General features: G+C 40.4%; 1 long non-coding RNA gene across 2 annotated transcripts; it reads left to right on the top strand.

Annotated features, from left to right (window-relative positions):
• The first annotated feature begins 1,983 nt into the window (after positions 1 to 1,983).
• LOC146579756 (uncharacterized) lies at positions 1,984 to 8,556 on the top strand. Of its 2 annotated transcripts, none has more exons than XR_014890715.1 (3): positions 1,984 to 2,351; positions 3,116 to 4,098; positions 5,814 to 8,556. It is a non-coding gene; the product is annotated as an uncharacterized LOC146579756 (long non-coding RNA). The 2 variants fall into 2 exon arrangements; XR_014890716.1 differs by having other exon boundaries at positions 5,752 to 8,556.
• The last annotated feature ends 6,206 nt before the right edge of the window (positions 8,557 to 14,762 follow it).

The following is a 14,762-nucleotide window of genomic DNA, read 5'->3' as shown; positions in this document are numbered from 1 at the left end:
TACAGAAGTTGCACACAGTTAAACATCACTGCATTTGTCTCTTTTCAGAGTAGAATGTAATAGCATGAATTCATATTTGTTTTCACCATTTTTGCTTCACTTTCTCTTTCTTTTGCTGTAAAAGCTTGACAATCAGCTCTACAGAGAGATTGCCACAAATGCAGTGTGTGTGTGTGTGTTTTGTTCAGCTCTGCTAGTCTCCCCATTGTTCTGCCTGACAGGTAATGCAATATATTGTTGTGCTCACCCATGTGATTGTTACCGTTCATTGTGCCAGATTGTGTATGATAGCCTGTGGGGAAAATGTTTTTTTTTTCTGCCCTGTTATGTTCATTCAGCAGTATGCATTCACAGTTAAACCAACAGCTTCCCTTTAAGAGTGGAGAAAACGCTTTGCAAAACACAAATGAATGACTTGTTTATTGCTGTGCGATTGTGTCCTCTCTTCAACGTCACAGCAGGAGATCACTTGATGTTTGATCTCCTGCTGTGGCACTGAAAACATTCAAATTATCTTCAGATAATTTAACTAAATTCTGCCCTGATTTTACACTAATGGCCAACATTTGTAATTGTTTTTGGTTGCTTTGTTTTTTAAATCTCCTTCTGGAAAATAGTGTTTTATTTCATCCTCATGCTGGGTCATTAGATGTATAGTTTTCAGCTGGTAGAAGCAACAAAGACTGTTGAATATGTCTGTGAAGGTTCTCAGTCATCCAGGTCCTCGTAGCCTAAGGAGCGTGGAAAGAAAAGCGTCTGGACTTCTTTAAGTTGCTTGAAGACGTTTCACCTCTCATCCGAGAAGCTTCTTCAGTTCTAAGGTCAAATGGTAGAGACTGTTGAACAAATGCCACCAATATCCCATTAATTGAAGTTTTTAACCACATCGCTCCAGTACTACAGTCCATCCCACAGACTTTATAGAAAAGATGGGCATGTGACATCATCTACCAGTTTGTTCGTTGAATCCAATCTGTTATTGTTCATGTCAAAAGACTGAACGGCGGGAGGCTGCTAGAGAAAGTTCCACATTTTTAATTAGCAACTCATTACAGCTGCTTAGTATTTGCAGTCAGATCAGAAATTAAATTCACATAATGTTCAAAGGATTTAGTTCAGGGTCTGGTCTGATTCCAGCTTCCACAAGCTTTGAGACAGGTGAGTTTCTTTCAGCGGGATGACAGTGGGAGAGGCAGGCGCACTGTGAAGGGATCACTGTGATGGATGACAGGTGAGGTAAGTAGGCAGGTGAGAATTATCCAATAAGTAAGAGGCCTGAGCGATACTTCCACACTGAGTCACTGTCTCGATTGATTGAAAAGGAAGAAACTGGTGTTCTTTAGGTTTGTAATGACATTTCACCATCCAAAGAAATTGTGTCGTCCTCGGCTCAAAAATGGTCCCTATAGGTGAATGGCAAACAAGTATATGGGAATCCCGAGGACACCACAAGGGTCACCTCTTAGTGAGGGTTGTCTCTTGAAGGTGGTCACAGGGATTGTTGGCCCTCTGCTGATCATGTGAGTCGACCTCTGTAAGACACCGCTCCACGCCACTATCACTGAGGTTGAAACACAAAAATGAGAGCTGTTGTAGGCGCCACCATGTGGTGATGCACTGTATTACAATAATATCAACTGTTACGAGCAGCAGGGTTGGACATGCCTGAGGAAGGAGCTTTGCTGCATCTGCGGGGAAATGGAGAGGGAGAGATGGGCTTCCCTTACACTTATACTTATACTTATACTCATAGATTTAAATTAAAAACCTTCATGTGAAATTCTTTGTATATATCTGTGTGTGTGTGTGTGTGTGTGTGTGTGTGTGTGTGTGTGTGTGTGTGTGTTAAATTATTAAATAAATAATGACTCTGTGAAATATGTCGTGTGTTCATCTCAGGTTTTATTTATCTCGTTTTAATGACCAGATTTCATTTATAATTATTTTCATTAAACCTTAATGAAAGGGGTTGTACATGAAATCATGTGCATGTTATTGAGGTAGATTGCTGTGCCTTAAAAGTGCCACTAGGGGGCAGCAAGCTGTTCTATTTTTTTCAGTTATTTTATTGTGTTGTTTGTACAGAATAATTTCCATTTTTGCTATAATTTTTTGTTCATTCTCCAGGACTGTCTGTTCTCTCAGTCCCCACCTCCTGCCGGCGTAGGAGGGGAATCTGTTCCTTTCTCGATAATTGCCCCACTGGCTTCTATATTTGGATCTATGTCCTCTCCTCTCACTTGCTGTCGCTCTCTTGCTGCTTTGTCACTGTTATTGATTCACATTCTCACTCTGCTGCAAAGCAAAACCATCCAGAATTGGTGCAAGGAAGAAGCAAGGAAGCATCAACGGTGAGTGACGGAGGCGAGGCAGGGGTCTCCTCAGATCTCCGCGCCGCATCAGTAACAGAGGTATCGGCTTATTTGCCTGAGCGTGTGGGGGCGGGAAAATCTCTTTGGCTGAATTGAAGTTGTTTTTCCTTCACTCCTTGCAGAGCAGGAATGCATTATTGTTTACAAGCGAGATTATTGTTTCTGTGTGTGAGTCCGTCTGTCATTGTGGCACAGAGCGCCCCTGCAGACAGCTGCTGTGAGCTCTTCGGCAGGTGTTTGCATGGCTGGGCTCTTTGTGGGAAGATTTTGTCAACACAACTGTGTTAAAACTGAGCCAAGACACAGACACAAACTTTACAGGTTTATAGTTAGGATCTAATCTAGTTAGTGCTCTAATATCACCCTATTAGAGCACTTCGCTCTCGCTCTGCAGGCCTACTTGTTGTTCCTAGAGTATTTAAAAGTAGAATGGGAGGGAGAGCCTTCAGTTTTCAGGCCCCTCTTCTGTGGAACCAGCTTCCAGTTTGGATTCAGGAGACAGACACTATCTCTACTTTCAAGATTAGGCTTAAAACTTTCCTTTTTGCTAAAGCATATAGTTAGGGCTGGACCAGGTGACCCTGAATCCTCCCTTAGTTGTGCTGCAATAGACGTAGGCTGCTGGGGGATTCCCATGATGCATTGAGTTTTTCCTTTCCAGTCACCTTTCTCACTCACTGTGTATTAATAGACCTCTCTGCATTGAATCATATCTGTTATTAACCTCTGTCTCTCTTCCACAGCATGTCTTTTATCCTGTCTTCCTTCTCTCACCCCAACCGGTCGCAGCAGATGGCCGCCCCTCCCTGAGCCTGGTTCTGCCGGAGGTTTCTTCCTGTTAAAAGGGAGTTTTTCCTTCCCACTGTCGCCAAAGTGCTTGCTCATAGGGGGTCATTTGATTGTTGGGTTTTTCTCTGTATCTATGAAGCGCCTTGAGGCAACTTTTGTTGTGATTCGGCGCTATATAAATTGAATTGAATTGAATTGAAATGAATCTGATGTGTTAGAAACTGAATGAAAGAAGTCACAAGAAAGGGTCCGAGGGCTTATGACCCCATTCTGCTATATGCCCCTGTCACACAGGCTTTTGGCATCTTTAGTCCATTTGTAGCCCTCCATATGGAGTGTTCTCTGTTATGTAAAATATTTGGAACAAAAGGTAGGCTTTTTCTTCCCTTAAAAAATGTATTTCCTCCCCCTCATTTGCACATTTCTGGCTTTTAGTTCTAATCACATCCCTGATGCAGCTGTTTCCCTTCCACATGAAAAGTAAGCAAGATGTTTTCCAGGTTAGTACCTGAGAGTCTGGCCTTGTTTGCTTAAATTTATTCATAACTCTGCTTTTCTCGTGTAAAAGCTTCTTATGAATTATAAATAAGCCACCTGTCTGCTCCAAAAATCCAATCGAAAGTACATCTGTGTTGAATCTCTTCCCTGTGTCAGTGCTCTATGTTTAGATTACACTGTATGTCAGTTTTTCTGTGTTCAGCTAAACTCAATGTGCAGGAAAATGTGTGCTTACAGTATGAATTTCATTTCCTCTGGCTTTGAAGTCCACCTCTGTGGCGATTCCTGCTGCGTGAGCTCCTCTAAGACCACATGTAGATGTGTGGATGCAAAAATGCCAAGTGTTTCTTGTCTTCACAGTAAATCTGCTGCACTGTCGAAATGAATGCTGGCGTTAGGAGCTTCTTTAGTCTGCTGCTAGTCACACACTTCAGCAGAGGTGAGTGAGCGGTTTATTGTCTAGACAGTTGCCCATCAGGTGAGCTGAAAGCCCTGCTGATAATCATGAGCTCTGAATAGTTTTTATTTCTGTGTGTGTGCTTTTGAGAGGCTCATATGCTTAACAACACTTTGCAGGTGCCACATGAGTGAAAAGCCTTTGAGCAAAAAGTGCATTAATTCTCCTTGTGACACAAAAATCCACAAGGCTTGGTGAGTAAGATTTGCCCAGCAGATTACTTTCTGACAAAGAGCTAGAGTGGGACCGACTGCGAGTAGTTCCTACAACAAAAAAAGATACAGAACTCCATAAAAATTAAGTCAAATTTAAACGACATTCTAAGGAATCAAATACAAAATGCTTCTTATCACATTACAATTACTTTTCTACTCCTAATCAAGAATTAATATTTATGTTGAGATCTATATATGATTTATATATATGTACATGTATAAATTGCAAAAATCCATCAAATGTTTTGGTGTTTTCAGGTTTAACCTTTAAATTGTGACGTCCAGCTAAATAGATTCAATTTCAAATTAAAGGAGGCTGAATTTCTGGAGAGTACCTGTCGGGGAAAATCCAACCCTCTGCACCCTGTCGTCTTCAGTTACCCTTGAGGTGCAGTGATCGAGTTACTCCGTGCTAGAACACCAGGAATTTTAATTAGTCTTGATTAGACAGAAGCATACATCAAGACTGCTGCATTGAAAAACAACAACAATAACAAAAACAATCTATTTTTCTTCCCTCATCACTGTTTTCCTTTGTTCTGTTTCTTCCTCCTCGCCATCTTTCTTGCAACTCCTCAGTAAAATGCTGCAGCAGTGTGGTTTGAGAGATCGTAGTGGTTCTAAAATGACGGTCCACAGGGATGAAATTCCTCTAAATACCCAGTGCCTTCAACAGCATTAGGAGGCTGACAGTTTCTTTTTTTATATATATAGAGGAAATGGTGAATGAATACTCATAGCCTTCTCAGGATTCACTGTAATAATGTTCTGTCACCAGGTGTGTTTTCCCCTGAATATCAAAGTTCACACAAGATAAATTGGTGAAAGATTTTAATAGATGTGTCGACTGCTTCCTGAAGCTCTGACAGTCAGTGCTACAATGGCTGGTCTCTATAGGTGGCCGTGAGCTTTGATGAAAGCATTCATGTTCCACTCAGGATGATTTTATTAGCTTTCATGATCACATGGCATCGTTTTCAGGACCCACAAAATGACTTCAACACACCCAGGTTACCTTTCCGTTATCAGGACTCACTTAGCCTAACATCTGGAATAAGGATGAGCGGTCACACAAAGCTGGTTATCAACTCTAAGCTAACTCATGGTTTATCAGTCTGGCTATCAGCATCTGACCCATTCAGTTTAATTTTATTTGTATAGTGCAAAATCATGGGAGGTTACCACTGTTTGCTCACAGCAAGAAGGTCCTGGGTTCCACTCTGTGTGGAGTTTGTTTGCAGTTTGTTCTCTCTGGGTGCTGTGGTTTCCTCCCACAGTCCCAGAGACATGCAGTAAGTTGGGTAGGTTAATTGGTGATTGGTTGTCTTTCAGATTACCAGCCCTACTGTGGACTCTTAGTCCTGTTGACATCATTGTTTTGGCATCATTGTGAGACACTGTTCCTTGTTTCACTCCACAGAAATCATCTTTTCCGTGACTAGTTTCTCTCTATTTTCTCATCTCTCCTGCGGGTTTATCCAGCCCAGAAAATCACTGATGACTCCATCAACACCCCCCACCCTCCTGTGCTGTTCAGCGTCAGTCCCCAATCCTACATCAGCTTCCTGCTGCTGGGCCTGACCGTCGTCGTGTTCGGCGGCGTCTATCTCTGGATCCTCAGATACGTCTGCATCGGCTGCTGCCAGCCCATCGCAGTCGGCGTTGAGTCAGAATCCCTGGCAGGGATGGTGTGAAGTCATCAGCCCCTGTCTGATTGAGTTGGGCTGATACCAAGTCACACGGGACATTTACAGGTAAAAGACACGGCCTATCAGACTTGTCATACATTTTGCAAAGGGAAGTAGATGTCATTTGTGCTCCCATATACTTATTTTTTCAGTTCCAGAGCACTTAGTGACAGTGTCGATGCTGGAAAATAAGTAAGTAGGAGAAAAGTAGCTCTTTTGCTCTTACCTCTACACCCTGCTTACCTGATATCTGGCAAACATCTGTTGTACAGTATGCCTGAAAAATCGCTAAAAAGCTATTGAGCAGTGAATGTGAGACACAACTGTAAAGCTGGGTGGCAGAAATTTAAGACAACGTTCAGCTAATAAGATGATAAAATGTTTTGTGTGTTTTCTTTAGGGTTTTCTTTGTACACTGTTAAAAAAAACATCTCAAAAAAACGGTAATAGTCCAGCAGCTGGGGCGCCTAAATACTACCGTAAAATAACAGAAAATAACTTCCTCATAAAAATACAGTTATTTCCAGTAATGACAATACAGTTTGTTGCGCTAATTTTACATGGGATTCTGCCTTTTCCAAGTGCGTTTAGACATCAAATTAGGAACATTTTAACGTGATCAAACAATGAAATTACCTATAAACAAGGTCAATGAATGTGGCAATATGAATCATAATACGTAAATGTACAGAAATATACAGTTAAATAATAATGGATTGCATGCCCTGGGACAGACTGCCAGAGGGGAGGCTGCCATATCGCACCATCAGCCCATCACCAGTAGGCGAAGAGTCTTGACCACGGACACAATACCGAGAGTATCCGAGCCGGGGCTCGAACCGGCAACCTTCTGGTCACAAGGCGAACTGCCAACTCCTGAGCCACGATCGCCCTAAATAGCAATGATAATAATACTGTGATGTAACACAAGCTTATAGGAATCATGTTATATACTTTTCCATAGCATCACATTTGAATTCAACAGTTCAATCTTTCAAATAACGGACAGATATTTGTGAGATCATGATACATTTGTGAATGTGTTTTAACAATCTAAATATGCATATGTACAGACAGATACATTTAATAATCATGACAATTATGTTGTATTACATTACAGTGATTTAACGTTAATTTACATTTGAAATGTGAAATCACAGTCTATTTACGTAACGTTAATGATCTTCTAGAAGAACAGAACAAAACTGTAAAATGCAGTAAAATACTTTTATATTAGGATTTTTTCCTACAGTGCTGCCATACCTGCGACCTTGTGGTTGTTAGTTCACATTCATTGGCCGATGCTTAGCGTCATGTTATTATGTGTCCCAACATCCAATGGCATGTCACATTGTTTTCATGGCCACACCCTCACCCAGGTGCAGAGGCCTCTTTCTGTTCAGGAATGTTGTGAATACTTTGACATTTATATTAATTGCAATTCCTACCTCTACATTTATTTTTTTTTTTAAATATAATTAGCACAGCGTGGCCGTGCAATGTTTTATATGTTTGTTTTTTTTCGTTTTTATTCCTATTAATTATATTTTCACTTGTTACCTCTGAATTATTGAATCAGACCTAGATGACATGAAATTTTCAGCACAATTATAATTCAAATACTCTCATTTTATATATTTTTCCATAGTATTACATTTGAATTTAACAGATCATTCTCTCACATAACAGACAAATATTCGTGAAATTATGATACATTTCTGAATGTATTTTTACAATCTCAATATGTATATGTACAAAAAAATATATTTAAAAAACAAGTAAATTGTGTTTTAGTATATTTACAGTGATGTTATGTTATTTTACCTTTGACATGTAAAATCACAGTCTACTTATGTAAATGTAATGATATTCTAGAAAGACAGTACAAAACTGTAAAATACACACTAAGATACTTTGACATTACTATTTTTGGAACAGTGTAGTTTGGCTGTTTTATTTTGAAACCATTTTTAATTGTTTTCTTTTGTTACTTCCTGCCTTTCTCCTTCACAAGTGGGTTTTGTGTGTAAACAATTAGCCATTTAGTATTTTGTGGATTTATAATAATGATTTATAATGCTGTCCCCATTTTCTGCTGTCAAGTTAGTTTGTGTTTTGTTTTCGGTTCAGTATTATGTAAAAAAAAGAAAAATCCTTAAAAACATACTACAGTGTTTTGTTTTAAAACAAAGACATTTTCTATTATTTTTTCTCCATATATTTTACCCACATGGTTATTTTGACCATTTACACTCTTTATGGGGAAAATGTTTTTTTGTGAAAGTACAACCTGTTGATTTCTCTGTTCTTGGCATTTCTGCTCAGCTGAATGACACAAATAAATCTCCTTTTCTTCTTCAAACTTGCCTTGTGTGATTGGGTCCTGTGTAGGGTGACCAGATCACAGTCTAAAAGTAAATATAACGAGAATAAAGGGAAGCTGAAGTTTGTTCTTATTGTCTATATTATCTGTTAATTCCTCTGAGGAGGAGGAGGAGTATTTAATCAGTTCTGTTTATTAACAGTGTAGCATGCAATCGGATCAAGGTCACAATAAATGTGAAAATCAGAAAAAACTTTATATTACTCATGTTTTTTTAATGGATGGATATTCTAACTTCACAACAATATGCTACACCTTGGTGGACATCAATACCTTGGCTGGCTAAACATTTGATTTTGACCTTCATTTTTAGTGCCCAAATTTGAAGAAACCGTATCAAGTAATCTGTCATATGAAAAGCCATGGAGAGGGCAGTACGTAACATTTTCTTCTTTTGTTTTAAATGACATCATACAATCATCATATTGTAATAAAAACATCATTAAACACCAAAGTCGTTGTAAAAGTCGTTGTCCGTTGGGGGGACTGCTTTTGTTCACTGTTGTTTCAGCTGCTGTTCTGCCTGGTAACAGCCTTTGGGCTTCAGTAACCTTCATTTTTCTTTAATAAAAAGTCTTCGCTTCATATATTATAGATTTTAGAGAAGTGCATGTCCTGCAGTGCAGAGCCAATCAAAATGTAGGACGTTGTCTCGATATGTGGTATTGGAGACGACGGATAAAAAGATGGATCTCTGTTCACCCAGCCCTATGTGTTTGATCTACGTAAGTTTGTTACGACCAGACACACTTTTGACGTTACTCACATCATTTGATCAATGTGAATATTTATTATAGCATGTTTAATAATTCATGTGTTCATTATTAACTCATGGTCTCAAACTGAGAGGACACAGATTAAGCGTACTGAATGTAACCGAACAGTGTGTAAAACACAAGACATGGATTCAGTATCTATCAGGATCAAAGACCCCAAACCAGAGCTGCTAGCTTAGTGCTAACACACTCATTGTAACAGCCCCTGGCCTAATTAACTCCCACTGGTACAACTTGATACAAATTAGTGAGCTCAAGTGACTAATATGTGGCTGAAAATGAAATAATTTAAAAAGCTGAGCTGCTTACTCATGCATGGGTCCAATGATCCACATGAGTAATGGACCATAAGGTCTGACATCCACAGCACCGCAAGTTGCTGCATGGGTGTTACGGTTAGCGACTTCACTTCCTGAGAGAGCTCAGCAAGAACAACCCTGGTTAAACTCGGTTTAAGGTCATGCCAAAGCATCAGTTCAAGTCCACACTTTGACTGGGTCACTCCAAAACCTTCATTTTGTTTTTTTGTTTCTGTCTTTGAGTCATTCAGAGGTGGACTCGCTGGTGTGTTTCAGATCATTTCTTTGAGCTTCAGACTTAAGACTGATAATCCTGATGGGATAGCAAAATTAACAATTCCATCAAGTGCAGCAAGTCGTCCTGAAGCAGCAGAGCAGCCTGCGACCACTACACTATCACCACCACGTCTGACTGATGGTGTGATAGTCTTTTTTTGAAATTATGTGATTTTTACACCAAATGCAACAGGACTTAATCCTTCTAAAAAAAAAAAATCAGCTCTATATCTCGTCAGTCCACAGAATATTTTCCCAAAACTTTTGGGGATCACCAAGATGTTACTTGGTAAATGTGAGATGAGCCTTTGTGTTCTTCTTGATCAGAAGTGGTTTTCGTCCAGTCTCTTTCTTATTGTTGAATCATGAACTCTGGCCTTAACTTAGGCAAGTGAGGCCTGCAGGTCTCTACATGCTGTTCTGGGGTCTTTTACCTTAGAAATCCCTTTTTAAATCTTTCCAGACTGATGGATGTCAATGACTTTGTTTTTCAGCTGTTTCTTCAGCTCATGGCGTGATCTAAAGTGTTGATTTGTGAGAGCTTTTTAACCTATTTCACGCAGCTTCACCAGTAATCAGGCCTGTGTGTGGTTTGTGAAACTGAGCTCAGCTTGCCAAAAAAAGCTGATCAGTGCTCATTTATGAATTAACAGGTAGGAATTACTTGTTCACAGATGGCCAGTTAGGTTCACATGTAATGAAATTAAAGGCTTTTGATTCTAATTCTAGAGTAAATGTAGATCTTCCTTGTTGAACATAAGCTTAATTTCAATTTATTTTAAGTAAGTCCTCTAAACTCTTTCCACCGCTCCACCTGAATCTCAGCCTCGTCTGAGTCCACTCTTCAATAAACAGCAAAACAACATTTCCCATGAACGACGAATCACCTTGCAGCCCACCTGAATAATGGACCCACGTCTGTGCAAGATGGAGGCTATTGAGTTTGCATCTTAATGGATCCAATTAAATTTGATCAGTCTCATAATTCATCAGCTTCGTATCTAGTAAAAGCTGTGGTAATGAATAAGTTATCTGAGAGAATTCCAACCAGGCATTTTACATTTTACCCTAGAATTAAGCACGCACGCACAAATCCACGGCGTCTTACACACATGAACGTGTTCAATGAAGAACATAATCTGAAAGCTGTGGAGTGAATGAAGGACAGTTTTGAGGGTTTGTGTTGACAGCTTTTAGTTTTCAACATTTATAGCTCAGACTGTTCTCCTCAATGCAAGCTAGACGTGACTGACAGGCTGCACACTAATGAAATATGAGCGACACAGCAGGAAAATTGACTGAACCGCGCTTCGCAGCAAAGATGGACAATGACCCCGAACATATTGCAACTCAAAGCAAAGAAGTGGAATATTGGAGCAAATGGAGCTGCATTTCGCTCATGATGAAGCTACGGCACAATGATCCATAAACAAAACAAACAGCTGAAGAGGGAAACCGCCGAGGCTCGGCAAAGCATCACAAAACACGAAAGCCTTTCTCTGGTGACATCTCAGTCGCTGCCTGCAAAGAATTCTCAACAGAGTATTAAAAATAAACAGCTAATTTATGATTATGCTAATTCATTCCCTGCCATCTGAAAAAGGAGCACTGTGGCTGTAATTACTCAAAGGTTAATGATATGTGTTTGTTCAACCCCTCCAATTATAGCTGAGTGTCTAAACTTCAGAATGCTTCATTTCATGTGGAAACCGTGGCAGGAAATTAAAATCATGTGGTGCTTTTATAAGGACTTACAGATGCATAAATGATAAAAAAAAGTGGTCTTTTTAGCAGGTTGCTAGGTGGTTGTTGAAAAATACGATGACATCATAATGCATGACGTGAATAATAACCTTCAGGGACGTAAGGTGTACCTGTGTAACAATTCAACTCAATTTTATTTATAAAGAGCCAAATCACAACAACAGTTGCCTCAAGGCGCTTTATATTGTACAGTAGATACAGAGAAAAACCCAACAATCATATGACCCCCTATGAGCAAGCACTTTGGCGACAGTGGGAAGGAAAAACTCCCTTTTAACAGGAAGAAAGCTCCGGCAGAACCAGGCTCAGGGAGGGGCGGCCATCTGCTGCGACCGGTTGGGGTGAGAGAAGGAAGACAGGATAAAAGACATGCTGTGGAAGAGAGCCAGAGGTTAATAACAGCAATGCAGAGAGGTCTGTTAATACACAGTGAGTGAGAAAGGTGACTGGAAAGGAAAAACTCAGTGCATCATGGGAATCCCCCGGCAGCCTACGTCTACTGCAGCATAACTAAGGGAGGATTCAGGGTCACCTGGTCCAGCCCTAACTATATGCTTTAGCAAAAAGGAAAGTTTTAAGCCTAATCTTGAAAGTAGAGATAGTGTCTGTCTCCTAAATCCAAACTGGAAGCTGGTTCCACAGAAGAGGAGCCTGAAAACTGAAGGCTCTCCCTCCCATTCTACTTTTAAATACTCTAGGAACAACAAGTAGGCCTGCAGAGCGAGAGCGAAGTGCTCTAATAGGGTGATATGGTACTACAAGGTCATTAAGATAAGATGGGGCCTGATTATTTAAGACCTTGTATGTGAGGAGCAGGATTTTGAATTCAATTCTGGATTTAACAGGAAGCCAATACAGGAGAAATCTGCTCTCTCTTTCTAGTCCCTGTCAGTCCCTGTGTGTGCCAGGTTCGGTTCCTGTCTGTGTAGGAGTTTGCAGGCAAACAGACAGACAGAGATTTGATATTTTAAACTAAAATTCTCACACCTTACTAACTCGTGGCCACAACTTCATTATCTAATACTCACACACTATTAACTCGTAGACGTGCAATCACATTAGAAGCCCTCACCGGAGGGCTTCTAAATCTGAAAAAAAGGTGCAACATAAACAAAGTGTGATTGATTTGATACCCACCCTACCCACAGTGAATCGAGACAAGGGAACAGATGGAAGGCTTATGCCCTACTAGAAAATGCAAAATTGATTATCATTTATTATAGCAGCCCATTGTAGGGAAAAATGATTGCGGGTGGAGGAAAAAAATCCAGAGGGGGAAAAAAAATGATGATTACGGAGAAACCACAAGAAGGAGATGTAGCCCTTGGAGCCAAAGTGGAGTGCGTACATTATAATTAGGGATGGATTAACAAACGGGCGTGCTGAGCACAGACCCGGGGAGTCCTAGAGACCCCTGAGTTGCAGCCGTGTTTGTAGTTTCTGGTATAAAAACTGCTCTTTAGGAGGTCAGAGAGCTCCATCATGGCAAAAGAATGATGCTGAGCAGAATATGAACCTCACAGGAAGCAACTGTCTGCTGTGTGGATGCCACTGCATGTTTATTTTAGTGTTTTTTCCTTATAAGCAGTTTACTACTATGAAACAGAACCCAGGTCATCACCTCTGTAACCTGAAACCAGTTTCTTGCCTTTATTGAACTAAGTCAAATGATCAGCTTTGTCAGAATTCCTCGGTTCCTTGCAGTGAAAAATTATGGGCAGGCTTCTGTACTATTTAAAAGCGGCATTTTCAATTTTATCCACTTTGGAGAGCATTATCTTGACCAAAAACACCGTCTCAATGTGGACAGAAGGCCAAAACGGAGAGAAAAAGATGCCTTTTCAAACAAAAATGTATTAGCGTGGACATGGCCGAAGATGCACTTAGAAACCGTGGGAAGGAAGAACTCCATTTTAACAGGAAGAGATATTGAGCATTCTTTGTAATTGTCTTCTTAGTCTCACCTGTTAACCATACTTGTTCCCAACCTGTGCAGGTCTGGTCTAATCAGCTAACCTACCTCAAACAACACCTGCATTGCTGTATTCAGGGTTTGGAGTAAAGTGACCACTAACCACGTGATGTTAACTTGTCCGCCACTTTGGACGTGTGACAATTATGGTGGCATTGCAGGAAGTAGTGAATAAGGACCGAGCCACACAGACCTAGACACTAGCACCCTTTGAATCAGGTTGGCAGCGGCGCGAAGGCATAAATTTTACTTTGAAGGTGAAGTTTCTCCATTTTCCAGGTTGCGTCACAGTTTTATTACCGCTCAGGTAGCAGTTAGCGAGTTTTTGCAAACAAACATGGCAAACTACGGGCAACCAAAGAAATCGGTAAGAGGTTTTCGGTGCAGCACTTTCTTTGCATACGATTTCATCCAGTCAGAGCCTTATATGGCACTTTTCTACTCGAACACTCAAAGAGCTTTGTACATTCAAACAAGCAGTTTGCTCAAAGCTTAATCGCTTTCTGTATAACAGTCACAATCCAATGAACACATCAGAGAACCACTTGGGGTTCAATATCTTGCCCAAGGATACTTTGGCATGCAGGGATTGAACCTCGAACGGTTCGATTAATAGATGAACTGCTCTACCTCTGAGTTCGACCCACCCCAAATATAGTAATGTGCACATGTCAGTGGGAAACCTCAAAGGGACCACTGCCTGTTAGTGAATAAATATCTATTTGGATTGGGATTTTTTTCCCTCGTGGTTCTTTTCAGGACCCAAGAATTTAACAGCCAGCATAAAGCTCAACTCTGATTGGATGCGTCAGTCGCTACAGAGGTCCTGGGACATGGCGGCTCCACTCCTGCCCGAACCTTCTTCCTCACAAAGCACCAGAGACCACCACACAACAATCATCATCATCTTCTTTTCTTCTTCTTTGAGTTGCTCCGTTCAAGCGTCATCACAGCAGCTCGTCTTCATTTCATGCATGACCTTAAAACAACTGAAATAACCATCATCGCTTCTAAAGTAATGATCTGCACTTTTTGCATTTTGCAACTTTTTATGTTCTTGTAAGAGTTTGTATTCATTTAAGAAAAAATCTGCATTTTATAATAAAAATTTACAAAAATCATGCATTTAAAATGCTTTCAGTGCTGCGAGGTACCTCGTCTTGTCTGTCTGGTCTCATCATCTACTTTGGAGGAAGCTAATTGCTCGTGCACACGCCTCAGTTACTGAAGCGTAAAGGTCAAGTCACCTAAGAGCTGTTATGCATCACACCCC

The sequence above is a fragment of the Mchenga conophoros genome, linkage group LG3, assembly GCF_057382185.1.
Source record: "Mchenga conophoros isolate Kocher_MC1m ecotype Shallow Benthic linkage group LG3, M_conophoros_male_GT1.1, whole genome shotgun sequence".
Lineage (NCBI taxonomy): Eukaryota > Metazoa > Chordata > Actinopteri > Cichliformes > Cichlidae > Mchenga > Mchenga conophoros.
The sequence above is the reverse complement of the archived record's forward strand: the minus strand, read 5'-3'. Positions and strand labels throughout refer to the sequence as shown.